At 41.9% G+C, this 24,871-nt stretch overlaps 1 long non-coding RNA gene across 1 annotated transcript; it reads right to left on the bottom strand.

Annotated features, from left to right (window-relative positions):
• Positions 1–24,871, bottom strand: LOC118974016 (uncharacterized). The gene is made up of 3 exons (XR_005063608.2): positions 24,663–24,871; positions 3,058–3,479; positions 1–414 (listed from the first exon to the last, which is right to left on the bottom strand). It is a non-coding gene; the product is annotated as an uncharacterized lncRNA (long non-coding RNA).

Raw genomic sequence — 24,871 nt, 5'->3', positions numbered from 1 at the left:
GGTGAAAGGGTTACACCCAACTTTATTTTCAGGTGGCAGGTCAGTCACTAGAATCCAATTCACTCAGAGCGAGGCGTATGCAGCAAGCCAGTCTCTGCCTCTGGGCTCCTCTGTCTGCACAGTTGTCCCGCACAGCCATTCTCTGGGCCTCTGTCCTTGGCACTGCCGCCACTCCAGCCTCTGCTCTGCTCTCCTGCAGCTTTGCAGCCCTGCCACCATGTCATGCCCAGAGCACTGGGCGGAGCTCTTTTTATAGAGTCAACAGCCATGTATTGCCCACAGGTGTGCAGTGAGTTAGTCAACCAAGGCCAGGTGAGAATCCTGGCCACAGGAACTCTCATTTCATCCACACAGAGTCAGGAACAGAAAAATTACATCCACCATCACCACTTACAGTTACCACTGTTCTGCATTCTGGCCATTAGTTAAAGAAAGGGCATTATAGTTGGAAAAGAAAAAAGTAATCTGTCATTATTCATACATGGCATGTTTATGGACTTTTTAGAAGCTAAAAGATCTACAATTTAATAAAAATTACAAGTGCATGCAACAATGCTAATAGGTCAGTATAAAAATCAACTTTATTTCTCTAAAGTAGTGACAAATATCTGGGAAGTAAAATTGTAAACACCATTTACAATAGAATATTAAATACTTAAAAAATGTTGACATCTACACAGCCTTTAAAAATAAAACTGAGAGCAATGAAGGATTAAATAAGTGGAGGGACATACCATGTTTATGGATTAGATAGATCAATTTTTTTAAAAACCAATTCTCCCAATATTGATTCAGAGTCAATGCAATCCCAATCAAAATCTCAAAAGGTTGTTTTTGTAGAAATTGGCAAGATAATTTTAATATTTACATGTAAATAGGAAGGAACTAGCATAGGCAAGCCAATGCTAATAAATAATAAAGCTGGAGAAGAAATAACACTAATATCAATACAGAGTAATGCTGGGCAAGTATAGATACACAGACCACTGGAGATTAGATTAGCGAGCCCGAGAGTAGCCCAAGAAGTCACCAGATTGATGACAAAGGCTCGATTGCAATTCATTAGGAAGGGCCAATTTTTCCAATAAATAGTAATCCATTAATTAGAAATGATAAAAACTGATCTCCCCACCTTACACCATATACAGCATTTGCTCAGAACTGAACCTCTTATGTAAACTGTAAAATGATAAGATTTGAGTAAATATTATTTCAATCTCTTCCACCTTTGATACACTAGCATTGCAGTATATTGAAGAAAATCGTTTATCCCCCAGGCATTTAATGTTTAAAATACAAGATTACAAAATGATATTGAAATAAAGTTTCAGTTAAAAAATTCTGTGTGACTTTGAATGACTAAGAACCCCTCTGCGTGTAATAGCCATACTTGTTGACTACCAGCAAATTTCCCAGACACCAGGCAAAGGATAATTTTCGTTGTCTATTCTGGCTTCACGTGAGATGTTCTTTCCAATATCAAAATATTAGTTCAGCTACTGAAGTTTCTGACTGCGCTGCAACAATGGAAGCCAACAGTCCTATCTGAGATGTGTTTAGTACAGAGCCCAGGTATAGGATACTATGCATCTACAATCACCACCATCTGAAGAGTTGAAGAACTTTACCTAAATTGCTCCCCCCTTTTTTTTCCATGTGTAATTGATTCAGAATAATGGAAAAATACTTTTAAGACTTAGTAAGGTAACTATACAAAAAACAATCCTAAGTATTAAATGTAAACATATGTATAAAATATGTATAATACATTTGCATAATACACATATATTCTCAGCTGTTCATATTTTTATAAAATTTTATGTAAAAAACTCTACATATAACAGAGATGTAAAAGGTTTAGAGAACAGAAATCCATGTAACTTTGCTCCTTGGCAATGAGCGAGATATTGTACAGAATGATATGTTATGATCTCCAGTGTGATGTGGGAGCTAATACCTATACAGACATATACAGAAACTGTGACATGCTGAAGACTGAATTTTTTATAACTTTGTTTTCAGTGAAGATGTGTATGTGTATTAAAGGAAGCAGTTTAATGGGTTTAAAAAGGTTATTGGAGATATAGCCATATTTAGATAAAAATGTGATATAGCCAGCATCAATTAGTTCTGAGCATTAAAGCAATACAGGTTCAATGATGACAATTTGAAAAATACAGAGACATGACAGACGTAATGGCATCACGTATCCTCTAGAAATAATCACTGATAGCATATCAACATATTATTTATCCCTCAAGTCTTTTTTCTTCATGTGTGATTTTAAATGAAAAGATAAAAATCATTATAATATGAAATTTGGTTGATAAAGAATAGGTATGTTAAGTCTCTGAGGAAACTAAAAAAGAAAGAAAAAAGTAGAGTTGGAGGCAATCTGTAAGATTCCAGTCGGGAACGAACTGAGCAGCCTTGGAAATCATTTGCATTTTAAATTGCAAAATAACAGAAACTGAATTATTCAAACTTATTTTTTTTAAAAATCACTTCAAGATGAGCATTATCAAACCGTCTCAGCAACAAAAAGCCCAGTGCCCCTGTGCATGTCTTCTGACACCTCTGTGACCCACTCATTGCTGCTCTGCTCCTTCAAAGAGTTCCAGCTGTGCAACGTCCCACCTCTGTGTCTCCAGCCCTGAGACCCTGGAACCTGCCTGGAGGCTCCCTAAGGCCTTACTTTCTGTGGCATGAACACACTGACTGCGACCCCAGCATTATTTCACTCTGTGTTCTCAGGCCCTGCACCCCACTTGCTTTGGGAAGCCATTTATCAGAAGGTTGAGGTCAAGTTCACCTCCCCCTGCCACACCCACCATGGAGAAGCCCATCCAACCCCACAACTCCCCATGTCCCAGGGACCTCTGGAAGCCAGTACTTGATGTAATAAACACAGCACAACAATCCTGGGCTCAATTTTTCTGGGTCTCATAGCCCCAGGTTCCACACATGTCAGTGCAGGATTGCAGTTTTGAAAAAATGAGGTCAGAATACCTTTTTCCTTATTCAGTGATTATTTCACAAATGGTCTTAAAAAGTTACCTTCTCGGTGAAGAAGGCAGATGGACAAACTCTGATCGTCCGGCCACATCCTGCTCTGAGCTTATGTGTCTTTGTTTTCTTTCATTTTCACTTTTAGACAACAGCCCCACTGCTATAATGTAGTCACAGAGTTAACCGTCAGCAATGAACCTCTATTAAACAGGGCCATTTCTCCACTTCATTCAGTGTTTCATTTAAGAGTTTTGTTAGGACACCATCTGGCAGAAATACCTACTCAGGGTGTTCAGAGTATCAACAGTTTTAACTCATATGCAGCCCACTTTCACTCCACTGGCCACAACGTCTGCTCTCTTGGGAATGTGCCTGGTATCTTCCGTAGATTCTTCCTTCTAACGGAGAACTTCCCTGCTTCAAGAGTCAGGTCCCACCTGCTGCTGTCGGCCACCTTCATGGTGTTGAAACTGCAGGGAAATAGAGCATAAAAGGCAGGCAGGCTAAGTTGAAATGGAAAACCCTTGGGCTTAGCTAGGCCTATAATTGCTAATGGTCCAAAAAGTTTTCTTTACAATATTTTAACCATAAAATGCTGATGACACTTTGAAGGACCACATGTAATATGGTGAGGATGCCTGCAGATTGAAAGTATGAAGCTCATCAGAACTTCTGAACTCTATCAGGAGACGTGCCCAGAATATGTGGGACCTAACCTTGGCTCAAGGCCTGGATTCCCATCACAGTAACACTGTGAGCAAATGAACTAGACTGGGAAATTTTGTCAGATACACTTAATTTCCCCTAGGAAAACGGATGGCTTAGAGTGGCACCATGCCAGGATCCTGGAGCCCTCCGAGAGTTGTAGGCTGTGCAACATTTGATGACACCAATAGTTCGGGCTTCGTGGACTGAAACTGTGACTTAATAAATTTTCCCTTCCTCCCTCTCAGCTACATATGAGTGTTTGAAAGGCGACAGTTTTAGCCTCATACCATCTGGATGTAAGAAATGTAGTTGTCAACATTAGGGAAACAGGTTTCTCTCCTTAGGAGAGCCTGATAATTATAACTAAGCACATGAAGGTGGAAATAAGAAGATAAAAAGGGGTTTATGAGTTTTTAATAGGATGCATGTTTATTTTAATTCCAAGCTATTATAAAAATGGTTTGAAGTGATTCACATTATTACATATATCATAGCAAGGTTTTAAAAGTAAATAGAGACAAGGATAAAGAAAACAATGAGTAGGGGAAAAATGAAGCCAGTGAACATATGTTCTAAGTTCCTTTGAAAGAATGAGTAGAGGGTAGAAGATGTGATGCTTGTGTGCCCAACACACAAAGAACCCATAAGCACAGCTTTCTTCTGATCCTTGGATGGTAAAGAAATTAACAGTTTAGATCCTCAGAAGAAGACTTTTGAAATTTACTGAACCATGTCCTCAAAAATATCTCTAGAATAAATGCAAAAATGCTTATTTTAAGACCCACCAATTCAAGCCCATGGCATGACCCCAAGGCATCATTTCATATGATAAAAGTCAGCTATAAGCTAACATAATTCAGTTTAGATACTAATATGCTTGTTTGATCTAAGGATACAATGTAGAGTATATAGAAGAATAGTCACTCACCTAACTAACACCTTTTATAATAAAGTCCTCAAAGCAGACAGACACATAAATGTACACACACACAGGATGATGCTTCAGGCTTAGGAGGAGAGCATTCTTCAGACAAGAAAGCAGTTTTGCATGCCGTTGACTATCCCATAGGTTAACCTCTAAGCGGTGAAAATAACAAAGCAGAATAAGAATGAAAAAGGAGAGAAGTGTGCATCGTCAAGTAGACAACCACTTTAATTCAAAAGTATCATCTTTTAAGTAAAATAAAAATAATTATCTTTGAATGTTATTGGGTACAGATCTTTGTAAAAATAGATATGGAGATAAATATTTGTGCCCCACATCATATACAGTGGAGTTGAACTGCTACGAAACCATATTTAACTAATTCCCATTAAACCAGCTCACCAGAAACCAGTGCTGTCCATGTCCACTGCAAAACATTCTGATTGATATCTGGGTCTGTATTCTCACAGCTCTATTATCTTCTCTCCAACTGAGTTGTTACTCTAAATTCACTGTGCTTGCTGAACCTGATTTACACTAATTGAACTCAGAATTGCAATTACTTGAAAAAAAAGTTTAAAGATCAATAATACATGAATGCAAAAAGAAAGACATTTCTATGAAAACTAAATTGAATGTTGCAGAAAGTACTACAAAGCTGAGTTTCTAAAAATATTTGTTCTCAAAATATGGGAAGGGAATTATGACGTATCGGGGGAGAAAAGTTAGAATCTCAAAGGCTTTGGCTCAGATTACATCACAAATGTCTTGAATTCATAACTACTCTTTAAGAAAACCAGAAGTAGAAATTGTTAAAAACTCACTATGATTGCACATTTTGCAAAAAAAAAAGAAAGAAACAAAAACGAGACTACAATCAGGACTACTAGGCCATGTGTCTGCACAGCGTTTCTTAGTCTGAGTCTGATTCCCCACTCATGGCTCCTCCACAGATGTCTGACATCTCTACCTTTCTCACCTGTGTCTTAAGGAACATGTTTCTCCATTAGCTGGGGTTCCTATGTACTCCCAGGTGATTTTGCACACAGTCACGGCTGGCTTCAATGCAGGGGCAGAGTACCCTGTGCTGGGAAGCGCCCTGGGCTTGGTCGGCTGCTCTGCTGCAGTGTCTGGAAATAATCTTATCCTTGGAGTTGAATTTGGCGAGTGAAGCCAACTGGGCCTGTGGAACTGAGTAGAGGGGACACGCTGGGCAGAAGCTGGTGCATCCTGAGGTGGGCTGGCAGAAGCAGCAGGTGCATGTGCACGGTCGAGGCCGCAGGGATGCAACACCTGCATGGGTGCCGGTGACCGCGGCAGGTGACCTAGCACACACGTGTGTGAACTGGAGTGGTGTGGGGTGCTGGGGGACCAGGACCTGGCTTTGCTTGGTTACAGGTGGCTGCCGCAGCCTCAGCTGGGAAAGAGGGAGGTGCCACAGGGGGTGAGGCAACCCCAGGACATGTGACAGAGGCTGTGCCCATCTCCTCTGGGGCCCATCCCTGCAGCAGCTGCCTAGCCACTAGTCCTCCAGGCTGAGAATCCAGACAGGACCTACCAGTGCTCACACAGCAAAATTTGTCAGTAAGTTATTACAAAATAAAACTGTACACGTGGACAGCATCATAATGCATATCACGAAGTTATCAGAAGTTATGAATTTTAAGACTTCAGAATCTCCAGTTTTGAAAACGAGTGCAATATTGCAAAGCAGGCATCCACACCTAAAAACAGAAATTAAATTTAAAGAACATCACAATCTATGGAAAAGAATGTAGTTTCATATGAAAGTTAAGAGAAACCAGTTATTAATAAGGAAGACAAATTTGTCTTTCTTGTAACTGAAGCTATAATGATAAAATGCAAACTGCAGGATTTTGAATTTTATGCAAATAATAAAGCCACTTTGTTTCTTGAACAAGTCCCACAAATTTCAGAAAATGTCAGAGAAAACATTAAAATGACATTTCATAAATTTACCCTGAAAGTAAAATTTGGATTTGCATAAAACTGATTTGTATGAAGAGTTAAATCTTTTTAGAGAAATTTTCAGTGAGAATTGTCAACTCTAAATATACTAAAATTTATATTTTGGAATGATTTATCTGAGATGTATCCCAATGTTGTGAGCTAGAGGAATAATCTTAACATTATAGTAACAGTTGCATCCGTACAAAGATCTCTCAAATTTAAAAACCAATTGCTTGCAATCTAGCATTTGCCATGAGCAACAGATGTCACTTTCAATTATATTAATTGCAAATGAAGTTACGATGATGTGATTAATGAATTTCTGGTCAAGTGAGTTAGAAAAATCATTTGATAAACCTGTATGTCACATTAATAAAGTATTATTTACTATATCATATACAATTAAGACCAAAGGTACTCTTTTTTAAATTTATAAATCCATGCTGTTAGTCATGTATCAGTCTTTCCTCATTATAAGTAATAAAGATTTTAAACAGAAAAATTTATATTTTTATAAATACATTTATACCATTAATGGCACTTCTCCCCCACTTTTTGAACAAGTGGCCTTGCATCTTCCATTTTTATTGGACTTCATCATTTATTTCCTTGGCCCACACAATTTCCTTTTAGATCTTTTAATATTAGTTGAGCTCTTCTGACCACAGTTCTCCCCCAACCTCAAAAAAAAGTAGCTTGTTAGTAATATTTTACCAGGTTTGCTAGAAAGGAGTTTGGGTGTTTTAAGTGTCTCTCTTTGGAAATGGAGGAATTTTTTTAATAATGGACTTTTCCCAAAAGTTCCTTATTTCTTAAAGACCCTGGACTTTTCTTTGGAGATATTCTGTCTTCAACCGTCACTGACAAATAAGTTGATGAAAAGTGCCCACTGGCTCGAGTGAGGAGAGCTGCTGGCCTTGAGGTGTTAAGAGCCTTGGGAAAAATCTTCCTAAGAATTTTGTATCCTAAAAGGACTTTTCAAATTCCAGTGAGAAAAAGAAAATTAGCCAAAGTACTTTACTGGATCCACAATATTTTCCCAAGTTCTGAGCCTTCTCTACATTCACCTGTAAGAGGTCCTGCTTTGTTAGAACCAAAAAGTGTTAATCCCATCAAGGAGCTAAAAATAATGAACCCTGTGGCTTCCCCAGGACTCTGAAAAAAATGATTATTGGCAGGGTAAAAACTAAGGTCAAATGGACAAAATCTGAAAACACAAAGTCAGCACCATGCTTACAGAGGCTCCGGGGCCACTCTGTGCGGCCCCGGGCCCCAGATCGCCCAGCTCCGGGCAGGCAGCACCTCCCTCCTACACTTCCAGGGACAGAGCTGTCTCAGGGGTGGTGGCCTGCAGGACACCCTTCCGAAGTGATGACTGATGAGCTGCTTCGCTTATCTGTTCATATTCACTGGTCAAAAGATTTTCGTTCTCCAGCCACATCATGTAAAAAGGTAAATTTCCAGACCTTTCACTTCTGACAAAGTCATTATAGCAAAATATCTGCTGCTTAAAAGACAGAAAAAAAAAAATCCCTCGTTTACCTAGAGGACCTAATTGCTTTTCCTGTAGCAAGTCAAACTCATTCTTGATCTAGGTTTTGCTCCAAAGGAAATAAAACCTTTTACAAAAGTCTGTGGAGAGGTTTTGACCTTCAAACTCATTTCAAAGAGTTAAAGCACAACAGCTATCAGATGATCCCATCAATTTCACATAGTTAGCAAATATATGTTCTCACCAGATATGCTGTAGAATCCTTTCACTCCATCATAAAGCAGCTTCCCAATTTTCTCTTTTAACTATCTTTTGTTATTAAATATTGTTGGTTTAGAATGTAATACTTAAAATATAGAATGATCTGGGCATTGAAAATAGAATCCTGTTTTCTGTGACTTTAACTCTTAAGGCAATCTTTTAGCACATAAAGTCCATTATCTGAGTTAGTGTCTTTTGTGAGTTTATATATAAAAACACTTTTAGAAACAGAGTCCAGAATTTTCGTCCTTGGGCAATTTCTTATCCCCCACCTCAGCCCTTCCAGGACACATTTTTGTGAATCATACAAGTGAAAGAAATTCTTCTACAGAACTGGTTTCAGGTTCTTACCAAGAAGGAAAGAAATCTAACATTTACTGTCATGTGATATTTTCACTTCATAACATTATCAAATGAGAATTTTTAGCCTCATGTTAAGATGAACAAATTGTGGCACCGAGAAATCGTATAATTTGTTTTGAATCCCAAAGTAAATTGAAGAGTCAGAATTAGAAATGCACGTGCACCCCCACATCACAGCTTCTGCACTCTGCCTGGATAATAATAAGCATATGATACAAGAACACACCATGATTAACAGGGATGACTAATCTTCATATAGAACACTATAACAATAGATTAATATAAATAGAAGTTCTTTATATTATGTAAAGGGATTAATTAACAAGTAGAAGTAGGAATATGAGTGCTAAACCCTTGAGGGATTTTATATTCTATATACAATTTTCTTTACTTGAAAGAAAGTGAAAAATGGGACACAAAATCATGAGATGACTTGAGAAACTCATCAAATACTTGAAGGAAACAATGGCTGGTTGGAATGTCTGGTGTCTCTCAAGTTTTAGAATCACCCGTGGAGGTTTTCAATGATTCATGTTTCCTGTTCCCACTTCTGAGGTAATAGTGCAACAATACAGCCCATGGTTCTGTAACATCTTTTTATGTTGACAAACAGTAACTGCACCAGTTGGGGTGAGGATTTAATAATGGGGGTAACTGTTGAATCATTATGTTGTATACTTGAAATCAACATAATATTGCATATCAACTATACATCGGTAAAAAAGGAAATATACCAACTGGGTATACATTCAGTGTTAATTTATCAGAAAAACAAAATAAGAAGATGGTAACTATGTGAAGGGATGGAGATGTTGATTAGCTTGATTGTGGTGATTATTTCACAATATATTGCCAATGAACACATCAAAAACAAATAAATAATAAATAAATAAATAAATAAATAAATAAAAAGTCCTGGAAGATGATTCTAATGGAGGTGGTCCATGGATCACACTTGAGAAATACCAATCTGGAAACTAAATTATGGAGGTGGAAGAGGACAGAAATGATAAAGAAATATAGTTGCAAAGGAGCTCCCAGTTCTCAGACACCCAAACAGAAACTGAGGTTCAAATTCCCATTGTCAGCCCAAGTAATGAAGATCACATGTGTAGATGTCCTTTGAATAAGAAATAAGCTATGAATAATGAACAGGCTTGCTTTTAAGGTTTTGAAATTCTGTTCATAACTGGAATGAGGTAATCCTCATATAACTAGTACCACAGATGTCAGATTATTTATCTTGATGAATTTTGCCCTATTCAAACTCTTTGTTGCCCAAAGATGGGAGACAACAATCTCAGCTGTGTGTCATTGGCTTCTTACCAACTAGTTATCACTGAACGCTAGCAGGTGCCAGGCTCCTGTCTGTGCCCTGGGGGTGCATTCACCTATTGAATCTTCTCAATCACCCATTAATTTGTGACTATTAGTTTTCCTAATTTGTGGATGAAGAAACAGAAGCAGAAGAGTTAAATTAATCACCCAAGACTGCGTCGATTCTGATGGATACCATGCCAGCCCTTGAACTCTGCACCCAGAAGGGATGCAATCATTTGTCTGCCACCTTGTCCCAGACCACTGGGGGGTCTCCCTCCCAACGCCATACAGGGATACCTGACACCCCCCAAGAGACATGCTCCCTTTGCCTATGTCTCACCAGGCTTGCTCTACACATTCTGTAACCTAGTTCACCAGAAACCAGGCACCCCAAGTTCCACTGAAACAGGAACATAGCTCGGGAAGGAAATTTTCCTTGTTCCAGAATTTGACACAGTGCACTTCGAGCCGCTTTCAGCCCTAACACAGTGTGGGGAAAATTGAAGTTTCTGTGGCCAGGATCCTCACCTGAATCTAAACTACTTGATGACGTAACTGGCCTGCTGCTAAGCTACTGCTTCCACACCCAAAGGCCATAAACTATTATTGACTGAGTCACTGTATAAAGAGCTCTGCCCAGTTCTAGGTGGATGCAGAGACATGAAAGAGGATTGCAGACCTGCAGATTGTTGGATGCAGATGTAATTCTAGTGCTTGATGTATCACTGGGAGAACAAGCCAAGTAATCAAACCCTTTCACCCCAAGAACATTTCATTGTCATTCCTCAGCCTCACTGAATCCATAGTGAACTTGCCTGGGGCTGAAACCCCTTGGCAGGACACACAGACGCTCTACTTCTCCCAGTTATATGGCTCTGCCTCCTGGCTGGTCATTTACTCCAGACTTTTCCTCGTGTGGTGGCCCGAGAGATCTTTTAAAATAAGTTAGGCCATGTCACTCCTTGTCCTATATCTTCTAATGGCTTTCTGTCACTCTCAGAGTCACTCCAAATCCAGATCCTTCCCCTGACCCATGAGACCCCTGCAAGAATGGGTGCCTGGCAACCACACGGATGTCATTCCCTCGTCCTGTGTCCTGGTCCCTGGGTTCCATCTCTCATGTTCATGGAGTGGGCTGAGCACCCTCCTTCCCAGAACACGAACACCCACTGTCCCCCCTTGGGAAGGCTCCTTCCTCACGGGCTTGCAGGACTTGTTCACTTCACTGGGCCTCTGCTCAATGTTGCCTCCTCAGAGAGACATTTCTGAGCATCTCCCAGTAACTCTGTCTCTCCCCTTCTCTTTTATTTTTCTTCCTACAACTTACCAGTACCCAAAATCATATTATATTATTTTTGACAATGCATCATCTGTCTTCCCTACTAGAATGTAAGTTCCATAAAGGCAGTATTCCAATTTTGAGAATATTTAAAAGCTCCCCAGATGTCTCCAATGCAGTTAAATTTGAGAACCATTTCTCTAAAGGGAAGTAGGAAATTCAGTCTTGCTTTGAGCAGCTATTCTTACCAAGACTTATTGATGAAAAAAGAGAAGCCAGACAATCGCTAAAAACGGCCATGCATCTACTGAGGAAACTCCCCAGATATTAAAAGAAGATGGAGGAGAAGAAGGAAGAGAAAGGAGAAAAGAAAATACAAAGGTCTCTACAGGTGGTGAGAATCCATATGGAAGAGTCACGGATTTGCTAACAAAAACTATATATGATTTTCTATTTTTTTTTATAACTCTCTTGAAAGTTTTGAAGAATCAAGACCACCCATCACCTATAACCTTGGTTGACCAAAAAGAGTGAGATCTCTCCAAACAAGTTAATGCAACTCAATAAATACATGGTTAGTCCCTGTCCTCTGTCATGCACTGTGCTACCTGGAGATAAGAGAGCAAACAAGATCGATATGATCCTTGCACTCAACGGGGTTTGCAATACAGGAGGATGCAGGGACAGTAAGAGAATCTCTTCTATCAGTAACTATTAGCAACAAGTTTTACCTCAATATTTAACCCTAAACTGAATGATATACTGATGGACTTAGAAAATGATAATTTCTCTATGTAATATATAGTTTTATATAATATTTATGTAAGATTGGTCATCTGACATATTTGCATGTAGGAAAAAGAAGAGAGTAATAAAAGCTATCATTGCTGCCTGCAAAAAAAAAGAAAAAGAAAAAAGAGAAGCCAGAGGTCCCAGGCAGCAGGTGGCCCCTGTGGTTAAGAAGCTATTTGCTTTGAGAGTCTGGTGATCAGTCCACTTAGAACTGGACCCAAATCAGCAGAGATGCAGAGAGTAAGGCTGAGGCCACCAAGAAGCAGGAGGACAGGAGCAAGGCAGAAGGCCTAAGCCCTGGTCAAGGCTGCTGACAGGACAGGAACAAAGGGTGCAGAATGGGCCAGGGAGGCAGGAATAAAGGGGAGCTTATAGCAGGTGGACATGGGCTGCATGAGGGCAGACACAGCGTTTCTGGAAATGCAACTAGCTTCTGCCCTCATCTGCTGGTAAAGCCAGACTTATGAGGCTTTCTAAGAAATGCCAAAATCAGTTGTTGTCAGTCCGTGTTATAAGCCCAGATTCCAAAGTCCCAACCATGGAAATGCTGCTTCATGACTCTGGGGTGGGACCAGGACTCCGCAGCTTCACAGGTGCACAGCTTGAGTCTGAGTGTGGTTTCTGGGACACACTTGGAGAAATTCCAGCCCCGGTGACAGCTAATAGCAGGGCTGAGCAGCCAGTGAAAGCACTGCGACTACTTGCAGCTGGATAGAAGCAAGGACATGGGGTCTGGGCCTGTGGATCTGAGAGTGACCTCAGGTCTGCAGCTGGAAAGGTGGCCAGGGACCCCTCCTGAGGCTCAGCCATGACTTCTTCCCTCTCCAGATTCCATGAACCGGTGCCCATCACCACCCCAAGCTCCAGTTCCATGTGTGGCATGAAGCAAGGGTCCTCAGATCTTGCTCAAGAGGTAAGAGGAGGGAAATCATCTCTGCTGAGATGGCTCCAGCTGGATAAGGGACCTCACTTCCTCCTAACGAACTAAAAAGCACATTAGCTGCATTGTGGCGCCCCCATTCCCCCAAGGGCTCCCAGACCTGCTGGCTACCAACTAACTCTTGAAATCTCAAATACAGCAAATACCATGCAGCCATGGGGCCAAAGAGATGGGGACATGAGTGGGCCTGGTCCTGGAAGGTCAGAGGAAGGTGACAGATGACAGGGCTTCAGCCAGTGCTCTCCCCACCAGAGGAGCAAACTTCCCATTAAATGATAGGGCAGGTTGCCTGTGAGCCTGTGGCCCTGTGAGACACCAGCAGCCCCAGGCACGGCTGTTCTGAGAAGCTACAGAATGCTCTAGCTATAGAGCCTTCCAGAGCAGGCCGTGGCATCTCAAACATCCGTGTCCGGGAAAGAGCCGGACCAGACAGCGTTTTGGGGAGTATCCCACGGCCCCTGTGATCCCTGCAGGCACACAGGCAGTAGCATGTCCCACCAGGCCACACTTCCAGAGCTTTCTCAACACATCCCTCACCAAGGAATGAGGAGAACTCACCTCCTGTCTTCAGGTCCCTCCCTTCCGCCTCCTCTCGGGCCCAAAGCCCACTGATGGAGCCTCCCCTCCTCCCCAGGGCCACCAGGGGCCTCTGAGCAGTCCGCTGCAGGGAGCCAGCCTGGCACATGGAGCGGAGAGGAGGGGGCAGAGCTCGGCTGCCCTTTGGCCCCACCAGGACCGCTCAGCATGCCCCCAGCTCAGGAGTCCCCTCCTCTGGGAAATAGGCTAATTTGGTTCATTTAAAAAAATAGGTTTTTATCCACGGGTGAAGTGAGCCTGGCTCTGTGTTCATAGATGGAGGGAAGCTGGTCCCCTCACCTCAGAGGGACTTGAGCTCAACTCTGGGCCTGTCTCACGAACCCTAGGGCAAGGTCTAATTCCCACATCATTAAAAAGATCAGCCTTTTCCAGGACACAGGAGACACACCCTGTGGAGCCCTTTGTAGCTCCATGTTCCTATTATTTCCTCTTATCTAGGGATTGCAGAGTCTCTGGACTGTCATTACTAAATTCAGCTCAGATTTCACCTGATTTTCATCTTCAGTGTCTCAGCAGCTGTATCCGTACAGAGCAATTGGATAAAAATGATATGAAAGACATCAAGATCACTTGCTGATCAAGATGATTTGCCCAAAGTGGACTTGTGCAAAATATTTCTATCTATTCATAGTTTAAGAAAAACCCTCAGCTTTTCTTTCTGAGCAAAAACTACCCACACTCATCAAAGGGAATCCATTTTCAGGGTGTGATAATTTCTGAGATGTAACTCCAGTGATTCCCTTCTTGCAAACTGTGCTTGGCGCTTAGCCTAGAGTCTCATGCATGACAATGGCCTCAAAGGAGGTAGACCAGGAGGCTCCACAGTATCCTGTGGATGCTGTCTCACAGACAGTGAAAAGCACATTTTAATATTGGAAGTGCATCTTAACTAATAACTGGCTGATTACTCCTTTATTAAAATCAGTAAATATCATAAACAGCGTTTATGATATACACATGTAAAGCTTCCATGTGGGACCCAGCACATAGTAAGAGTTTAGATAATACTCACTTCCCTTCTTTTTCTTTTTGACATATCTATTTGATATATTCCTATCTGAGAAGAATTCAGCTTCCTGTCTTGTGGTTTCAAATAACCACATTTTGAGAAATGCAAGAAAATACACACTCTATTATTCACTCTCTATTATTGCTGTAATCATCATCATATGATAATATTAATAATATATCCTAAAACACATCTCAACAGAACTGGAACTTTTCCCCCAGAATTTTCTTTCCTTTTTATAAAGCCTTGGATAGAGTCTTTTAATCAATACCAAAAATGAAATCTCAGCTTTCTTCAGGCCTTGGTATTTTAGGAGTCTCTGACAAATTCACCACATTCCTGGGATTGTTCTCTTCCCCAGCATTATTCAGAAATGCCAATTAGTTTCCTCTGAAATCCAGCTGTCTAATAGAAACTTGTGAATATCTTACATTCCCTAGTGAGGCTTGCAGGCTTCTGTGCATCACACAAGGAGATTAAATAAGGTCTCCAGGGAATTCGTACTCCATCTACCTTTTGGTCAACCAAGAAGATGTCCTCCTGGGAACCCATTAAAAGACCCACAGTGTTAAAGCCCAATGCTCTGCTGCCTGATGACAAATGGCAGTTGCTTCCCAGCCCACCCAGTGCTTGCCTGTGCTCTGAATTCTGTCCTGCATGGAATGGCATTGGTCCTGCAGCCCCTGCGACTTCCAAAAGGGGCTGTGTTTGCCGTCAGCATCTCTTTAGACCAAGTTAGGGGCTGACCTCATGACTCAGCCCTTTGTCTTTCTAAGTAGCAGTTTTCAAAGCCATTTATTTAAATCTGCCTTTGATATGAAAGGAAAGCAAGTGCTATTTAAAAACCTGTTGGACAGGTAATAAAATCAGTGACTCATTAGTCCCTGTGCAGTTTCCCAAGGCTTTCCCAAGTCTGAACAGTTCCATGCAGCCAAACAGCCCGACTTTCTCTAACCACCCCTGACTACTGTCTAATAGTGCAAGACACACCTGGGGGGGAGGGGGAGGCACTAAGCAGGGAGATTGTATTGAATGCATCCTGTATTTTTGGACACTGGGTAACCTCTAAAATGGTGGCACACTTGATCATGCAAAAAGAACTTACATCTTGTGTATTATCCATGAAACCGTCTAGATAATCACACAACACCCATCATGGGTTGGGAAGGACTGAAGACCCCTTCCTGCCGGCCACTGTGGCTCTGAAAGTTCAGCTCTGCTCTCCTGGCCTTGTGCTTAATCTCTTCTGACAATTTCTGTGACCTGTAGTAAGTCCTCACAGCACATCTTCACACCTGCCAGGATTCTTCCTCGATTTTGCCATTATTTTTACTATAGACAGAGCAGCAAGCAGGCCACAATTTTAAAAACTAGACATACATAAAGTCTGGAAAGCCCCACCTATTCAGGACAATTCTCATTGGTTCCTTCATGCCTTTGGAGTGGATCTCTGAAGGAACAGACTTTTATCTCTCAGCCTGGAATCATTTTTCCTGGCTCCTCCAAATATTTTCACCCTTTCCTAGTTTGAATTTACACTTCTTCATCTGCTCAAGAAATCTATTCTCACTCTGATTTTAAACCGATCTCCTCTTTGTTCCTGTCATTTTAGAAATCCTGTGTCATGAATAGATGCTCAGTAAATATTTGTTGAGTGAGCAAGGATCTATGAGGTCCATCAAATAGCAGGCACGGACAAAGGGAGCATTATTGGCCATTTACCTTGAGGAGCTAAAATCCTCTGTCATGCAACACAGACACTAATACAGTGTTGATGTCAAATGATACAAGATGCTGGAGAAGGGAAAAGCCAAAGAGAGCTGACGAACTCCAGCAAGGTTTTATAAAAAGAAAGAGATTTAAGCAGAATTTGATCATATTTTGACAGGTGAAGAGGGGGCAGCAATTTGGAGGGAGAACAATTTAAGGACTATGGAGAAGTAAAAAGATAGTTTGAAAACTACTTCTGTAACTGGGTATTTAACTTTGGAACCCTTATCCTAGCCCTTCTCCTCATCTCTTAAATAAAAACAATAAAGCTTACACTGTGGGTAGTTGTGTGTAGTTAACAAGATAATTTATGTAAGATTTGACACAGTGTCTGGTAATAATAAATAGTAACTATTAGTGTTATTACTGCTGTTGTTTTTATTAACAGTGATTGTTTTACTGAGACAATGAACAAAACCAGCTTGATGGATTAAATGTTTTGAATAGACCACGGAGAGAAATAAAGCCAGTGAAGTAACATGAATGTGAAGGTATTTGAACATGACTGTGAACACAAAAAATTGATGGTGCAAGTATGAATTTATATATTCCTGAAAACAGAAATAAATACTGCTTCACCTTGTTTTTTTTTTTTTTTTTTAGAAAAAAAGAGAAGTGTACTCTAGGATACAGAATAAAGGCAGAGAATCTCTCATGATCTGAATGCCTGTTAAGTGAGTGGTGCTTTGACAAACATTAGCATACTTGTTTGCCTGTGAGATGACAACTAGAGTAGGAGCTAGAATTAAAACCCATGTGTGCATGGTTCCAACCCCATTTTCTTGCTAATATTCAATGCTGCCTTCTATCTGAAGGTCACTGTTAGATGAAACTTCATTGGAACATAGCCATACCCATGTGCCCCACATCACTTGTGGCTGCTTTTGCTCTAGGACACCAGAGTTGAATAGTGGCAGCAGAGTCATGGACCTGCAAAGCTTAAATTGTTCACTGACGCTGTGCAACAAATAATTCACCTACTCCTAGGCTACAATATGGTTATGCCATCTAAACCATCTCTCTCCTCTTCTATGATTTCTCTTACATAAGCCAAGCACATTTTCTAGTTTGGTTTATATTATTTCACTGAAAAATTCCTTGAGAAGTCCACATCTATATCAACACAGAGCACAACCTCCCCTGTGTAAGAGTCAGAGGTCCTCATAACGTCTGTGTACTGACAGATGGATCTCCTGCCCACCCTGTTCCCAGTTCTCAGGTCTTCAGATCCCACCTGGAATCAATGCCATCTGCTTTCTGTCTTTTAGGCCTCCACCCCACAGCACCAGCTTTCCTGGGGCTCCAGCTTATAGATGGTGGATCATGGGACTTCTCCCTCCATGATTATGCCAGCCGATACCTTGTAACAAATCCCTTTCTAAATAAATGGATAGATAATTTGGATAGATGATTGATAGATAGATGATAGATAGATAGACAGATAGATAGGCAGACAGATATCCTATTAGTCATGTTTTTCCTGTTTTTCTGGAGGATCCTGACTAATAAACATATAATTTCCAGGATTCCTAGTAAGAAACAGGTCTATTTGCATAGCAGTCCAATGAACCTGCATGGAAACCCTGCCTCTTCCTTTGAGGTTGGACCTTGTCAGACCTTCTCTGTTGATATAATAATACCAGAGGTTCCCAAGGGAAGACTAGCCACGTGGGTAGAATTAGAGAATTCTGGACTCCTGAAAAAGCCTGGGCCCGGGGTGCAGGTTCACCCTGCAGGTGGGCTGAGGCTGAGACCCCTGCCGAGGTGAACACCCTGAACCCCTGGGCATGCCTTGGAGAGATCATTGCAAATGCAATAAAGGTCTGCAAATGCAGAAAAGGTTCCGGCCAATGGAGGTGCCAAATGGAGCCACTGCACATAACCCACCCAGTCCACTCCTTCTTGCCAAATGTGCGCACAGAGAAGTTACCACCTGACTTGGATGGACAGTGTGCTCGGTCACCCAGGTCTCCCCCAGTGGACAGAACAGCAGCCAGACCGGCCAGGTCATTCCTATTTCTACAGTGGCAGCAAATACGAGTGAAGAAGACTGAACTTTTCCACGGAGGCTTGAGCAAGCCTTCTGGTTTCCTCCAATTTGGGACATTAAGCATCCAGTTCTGACACTGGGTAACCAAGTGCCCTGGAGATGGGGAGGGGTGGAGGGAGGGGGCAGCAGGGAAGAATCCCAAAGGGAAGAAACAACCCCACAGTGGGGAGATGGACTCCAGAAATCATTCATTTGCATATCAGATGAAGCTGGATATACTCACGAAAACCTGAAGTGAAGTACGTCTTCCTTAAAATTAACTGTTTAAAAAGCCTATAGTAAAAACAATCTAATTGTTCTTCGCATAGAGCCAATAATTTTCACGATGAGCCCCTATGAGGTATTCTTTTGAAATCAGCAAGGATATCTCACTGTTGCTGGAATACTACACCCACCCTTCTGGCCCATTACCAATACCTGAATTTATACCATTACATCTATTACAACCAGTGTTCCAATTTAATTAGCAATGGCAATTTACAAACTTTCTGATTTTGTATAACCTCACTTAATCTCCCCCAAAACTCATGTAGATGAAAAGCTCACGCTCAGTCTGGGTGACAGAAAAGCACACTTGGTCCCATTCTGTTTGGAAGCTTTGTTGTTTTCCAATCTTGACTTCAAGACAATCAAGTTCTTCATTGATAAAATAGTAAGTAAATAAACAAATAAAAGTAGAAAAAATAGTGAGCCTCAGACTTCCATTTGGGCCTAAGATTGCCTTCATTTCAACTCATATCTCCACTTTTGTCTGTCAGCATTAAGAAAAGAAAAATATTACCAATTCAAAGGCAGCTGCCATCCAATTAACACTTGACAACACCAAGTCATAAATCATATCACAGATGTTATTGACAACCTGTAGGACATTATCTTTGCAATGACACTTGGCATGACCTTTTACCCCAAAGGGTTTAAAAGAGGTTCAAGTACAGCAATTCAGATACCGCCACAATCCCTGTGCATGACACAGCCTGGCTAATGGAACGGGGTGCCAAGCACAATATGAAAAGGGCACACTTTACTTGAAATACAATTACTGATGATTAAGTACCATCCAGCATCTCATGTATATACGATCTATTTTTAACATGCATATTTAAATTTCAATTGAACTAGATTTCCTTTCTCAAGAGTTCATTATTGCTACTTTTTTTTTCCTCAGAGAAAAATCAAATGTTCTATGATGCATTTTGTGTAGAACACTGTTCTAACACCACAGAAACTTCTGTTAAATGTCAGAAGAATTTAAAGCCTTGTTGTTGAAAATCACAGGCTCAGGATGTTACAAGTATTTAGATCTTTGGAAACTTTAATAACCAATGAGTGTGAAAATCTTTCCGAAATCCCTCTTTGCCTGTAGAATACAATATGATCACTGGTTTATTAAAAGAAACCAGTAATTATGCATGTGAAACAAGGGAAAGATTTGCAATGCTTCTACTTTGGAGCCATCTAAGCATTTATCCCCAAACATTCTCATATATTTCAAGAATATAAGCACTTATTTTCACTCACTATACTAAACAGTACTGTTTATCGGGCTGTTAAAATAATCTGCTATCTTGCTTTTTCCTGTGAGTACTTAAGCTAGTGAAAGAAAAACAGGCAGAATTTTAATTTACACGTGAAGACTTCAGGTGACATCAAAAGTTCAATACAGCTTAACACACACATACATTCGTGTGCTCACATATATATATATATATGCTCACATGCACACATATGTCCACATATGCATGCACACGCAGAGACACACACCATGTGGAGTTATCTAACATCAAAAATAGAAATTTAGAAGGACAATTTTCCATCTGGCTAAAGACTAGGTTATTTAGGAAACATTCTTATCCCTAACAAGTATTCATGTTCCCTTTTCAGAATGTTCTAAATCTCACGAACTACTGCTTTTTCTAGCCCTGTGAGTGTTACAGTCCTAGATATATGAAGCCTGATTGTGCAGACAGTAAAAATTCAGCCAAGAGCTATTGTAGACGCTAGATACTTGATTGCAATATTAATAAAACTAAAAAGCTAGGAAAGAATATAAGGATAAGACATTTAAACTCCATACAGAAGATGCTACCTGCACCTTCAAAGATGGTAACACAACCCAAACATGATGTCTGTGTTGGTTAACTTAACTAACTATATATATATATATATATATATATATATGCAGTAAGAGTGTCTTCTATTTGTTAGGCCCTTATTTAATTTTATTTAAATGTCCTCCAAGTTATGATTTTTTAAATCAGCTTTACAAACAGTCCTTACAGAAATTAAAAGGCAAATTTTATGTGGTTTAATCACAATCAAATGTATGTTCCTCTAGGATCAAGAGATCACCTTAGTGATGCGCAGTGTTTAAGCACACAGTACCCATTGCTGGTATAACATGTGCAGCCAGAGGTCAGGGAGAGACCGAGCTCCTATACGCTTCTTAAAAAATTCTGTTTCTCTTGGTACTATGCCTGCTCCTTCCTCCTGCTGCCCCTTGTGGTCTGGCCTAGAAGGAGTACCTAATAGTTTCTTGATAAAGAATTATAATGAACATTCCATCAGTTAAGCCTAATGGGAAGGGAGCTTTCTGCGAATCCCCGCAAGTATCTCCTGATAGGCACTGGTCATTCTAATCTCAAAGTGAGATGGGTATGGACTGCTCACTCTGTCCTTGAGGCCAGGCATGTGGCTCCGTTCACCAGCACTCAGCAGTTCTGTCCCCCTGCACACACACATAACTCCAGACGTTGCCTCCACTCACTTCCTGGAGGAGAGGGAGAGGGGACTGAATTTTAGAGGCCAAGGTCGACCCTCGGAGGAGGGTTCCATCATGCACACATGCGTAAAGTTAAAAGATGCACAATGTGGTTCTGCCCTCCCCTCCTCCGTAGAAAGGAGCAGAGGGTTTCTTCGGCAGATATGCAGAATTTTAACGAGGTGCTTGTCAAAATGCACACTCTTAAGCACAGTTTGGCCTCTCCCAAAATGGAGGTGTCCCGCCGTGAGGAAAGAAAGCAGCTCACCTCAGTAAACAGCGCATTACCGTCATGGTATTGGGTGAGAAACTGGAATTTCAGAATAAAGGTCCTCAGCGTAGAGAGGATAAGTTATAGGCAGGAGCTACAAGATAATGAAACAATCCGCATCTGCTTTGGCTTGACCAGCACTCTTAAATATTGTATACAGTGCTTCTCAGGCAGTAAGAAAACCCCAAAACATGGAGCTAAAACTAAGGTACTTCAAGAAACAGGTACCGAAGCTGAGCCCTTTCCCCACCCCAGATCATTGGCTGGAGGAAGAGAAATGCAGTGGTGGTGGGGTGGTGGTGGTGGTGGAAGCCTAGGACTGCTAAACATTTCACTAAGGCATATTCAATCCAATTCAACAAATATTTACTACAATAAACCTTAATGAGCATCTAGCATGTGATTTTTTTTCTATTCAATTTGTTTATACTTAATATACTTTCTTATTTAATACTTATTTTTGCCTTATCATTTAAGCATTCACATTACTGAATTCTGCTTCGTTTGCCCTTCGTTCCCATTTGCATTTAAAATGTTGCTCTGAATTCATTATTTCCCCACGATAAGGCTGAACCTGGAGAAGAAAGGTTTTCCCTACCATGGCGTCACAGGCATTTGCTTCACCAGCTATGCAGGCAACCACGTGCCCTGCTAAGATGCAGTGTCTCTTGTAAATAAACATCCTTCTCTAAAATCTCCATTTCCTAAATCCTGGACACTTTTCCCAGACTGGTTTTCTCCCAGGCTGACTCAGTAGAAGACTGTGTATGGTTCATTCCTTTCATTTATTCACTACACATTCATTCATTCAACCGACGGTGGCGACTGATTGAAGGGCAGGCTCTAACTGGGAGCTGGATCAGAGGGTCCCATCAAGACAGAGTATGACTCCTGAGGAAACGACAGCCTGTGTTTTCCTTTTTTTGTAACTATGGAGATTCCATGGGGTTCTAGTAACTGGCAACCTGTCAGGGCAGAGCAGTTACAGTGCATACACACTGAAAACCCTATGTGTGCAAAGAGGAGTGCCCCCACAGTCCTGGGGACTTGGGGAAGTTATTTTACTTTCTGAGTAGAAGAAACTCTTGTCCTTAGTTACCTTATGGATAATTACAGAATCTGCCCAGAATTGATGAGAGAAGAAATGAAATAATTCAAGTGAAGCACACAGCACTGAGCACTTGAGTGCTCGATAAATGCTAGCGACGACTATTTTGTCTAGATTTTTTTCATCTGAGGATTTTTTTTTTTAGACCTGGTGCTGGGATGACAAACTGCCAGCCTCCAGCCAGCTGCCACCGCTCATGGCAAGCATACATGCCATACTTCGATGCTGCAGCACTGATTAAAAATAGACTGTCATTCCCCACAGGACAAAGCTAAATCTGCACCTGTGCGTCCCCATTTCCCTAGGTAAACCCCGTCAGCTCCCTGACAATACGCTTTCCAAACGAGTTTTAGCTCCTACGTAGGCTCTCCCGTGCCTGTGTGACTGGAGGTGCTCAGGAACCAGCCCTCCCGGAGCAGGTACTCTTACTCATTAGATGATGCTTATGAAGTCACTTCTGCCACAATTGTCATAGACCTATTTTATTGGTCCTAAGAAATCAATTGCAATTTTTAAAAAGTCTCCAAAGAATTATAAGAGAGGCTGCCTGCACCCAAAGTTTTGCCCAACACAAACTCTCTGGGGGAGGGGTGGGGGTGGAGGAAGCTGGGCACTTTGGTGCCTACAGAGGACCTTCCAGCCTTGCCCCTGTAGGGACACTAGGTCTTTCCTCTAAAATTAGAAAGTGCTTGACATTTCTGGGCATATGCCCTACCCTATATCTCTCTCCTCTGAATCCCGGGGGTGTTTATCTTAGTTTACAGAGATAACTTAAAAAGCTTAAAGTGTAATAGTTTGTCAGCGTCAGCCTAACAATTCGTGGCATAGAAAAATATTTCCCCGGTATTCCTGTGGTTCATTAGGAGCCAAATATTCCAGACTCTCAAACTGGATTCCAAATGCCCTCAGAAGGAATCAGGCCTTTCCAACCTTCTGCCCCACAGAGGTATGCACGTCCCCTGCGAATATACAACACTGACTGAAGGACAGGAGAGTGCTCTGCAAATTCACGACGGCCGGTAGAGACCTGCGGGTGTTTTCACTGCCTCTCCGGCCGTCGCACCATGTGCTGATCCGGGGCGCACCCTCGAAGTGCCCACAGGTGCTCTGGCCGGGGACCTGGGGAACTGGTGGGGAAGCGAGGGTGCTGGGGAGGGGTCGCTGCCAATCCTAAGTGACACTAGGCAATGCGGAGGAGAAGCGGGCTGGACCTTCTGGCCAGCGAGGGCCACCTGCTTTTCCCTCCTCCTGCCCGGGGGCAGCTCCCTGATGCTCCGCCCCCCACCCCACCCCTTTCCCCAGGTCACTCCCCACCTTCCTCCAGGCCAGCCTCCTTTACCCCACTCCCACAGGTGAATCATTTCCTTCCTAAGGGACAGTGAATATGGGTGTTCTCCAAAACCCCAGCCTCCTTTCCCCTTTCCCCTCTCTCAGGACTCCCCTCGCCTCCCACACCTCCTGGTTCACAGCACAGGCTCGGGGGCCGGACTACCCTCCCGCACCCGGCGGCAGAACCACAGGAAAGTGAGCCAATCTCTGCCCACTTTCCTCATCTTTAAAATAGGGATCATAATACTGGCTCTTTATATCAGGTTACTGAGAATTGAATGAGTTAATATATGCAATTTTAGGAAAAATGCCTGTATAAATATTAGACATTTTTAGAAGTGTTACTAATGCTACTTCTGAACACAGATGACTCTCTTTACTTACCTACGTGGAGAAATCCACTGTCATCTTAAAGTCCAAATGCCTGCATCGGCACTCATTGTTTTGGCAGATCTCAAACCTGCTCTTTTGCAAATATTCCCCACCTCGGCTATGACACCCTCGTCCACCCACTCACCCGTACCTAATGGGCATGCTTTTCCCTCCACTCTGTTCCATTCCGTCTCCCAGAAGGGTAACTGCTAACTTTCTCCGAGCTCGCCGTCAGGTGCCTCGCCCTGGCCCCTCGCTGGGGTGACCCCGCCACTGGGGTCTCCCTCCACAGGCCTCCACTGCCCCCATCCCCCAGTGCCCCCAAAAGCAAAGCTGACCTGGGAACCGCTGAGTAATGGTGTTCCTCGGGAAGTGTCCGTACACAGTCAGTGCCAGCGCTGGGCCTCTGGGTGCTGGGGGCAGATGGAGGGCACACTGGAGAAACCACGGCTCTTGATGCTCCTTAATCCGAGAGGATGGCACACAGGTGGTGGTTGTCTTTGTCTTCATTACATTACGTGTGTACACATTGTGTATGCTCTTTTGT

The sequence above is a fragment of the Manis javanica genome, chromosome 13 (genome assembly GCF_040802235.1).
Source record: "Manis javanica isolate MJ-LG chromosome 13, MJ_LKY, whole genome shotgun sequence".
NCBI lineage: Eukaryota > Metazoa > Chordata > Mammalia > Pholidota > Manidae > Manis > Manis javanica.
The sequence above is the reverse complement of the archived record's forward strand: the minus strand, read 5'-3'. Positions and strand labels throughout refer to the sequence as shown.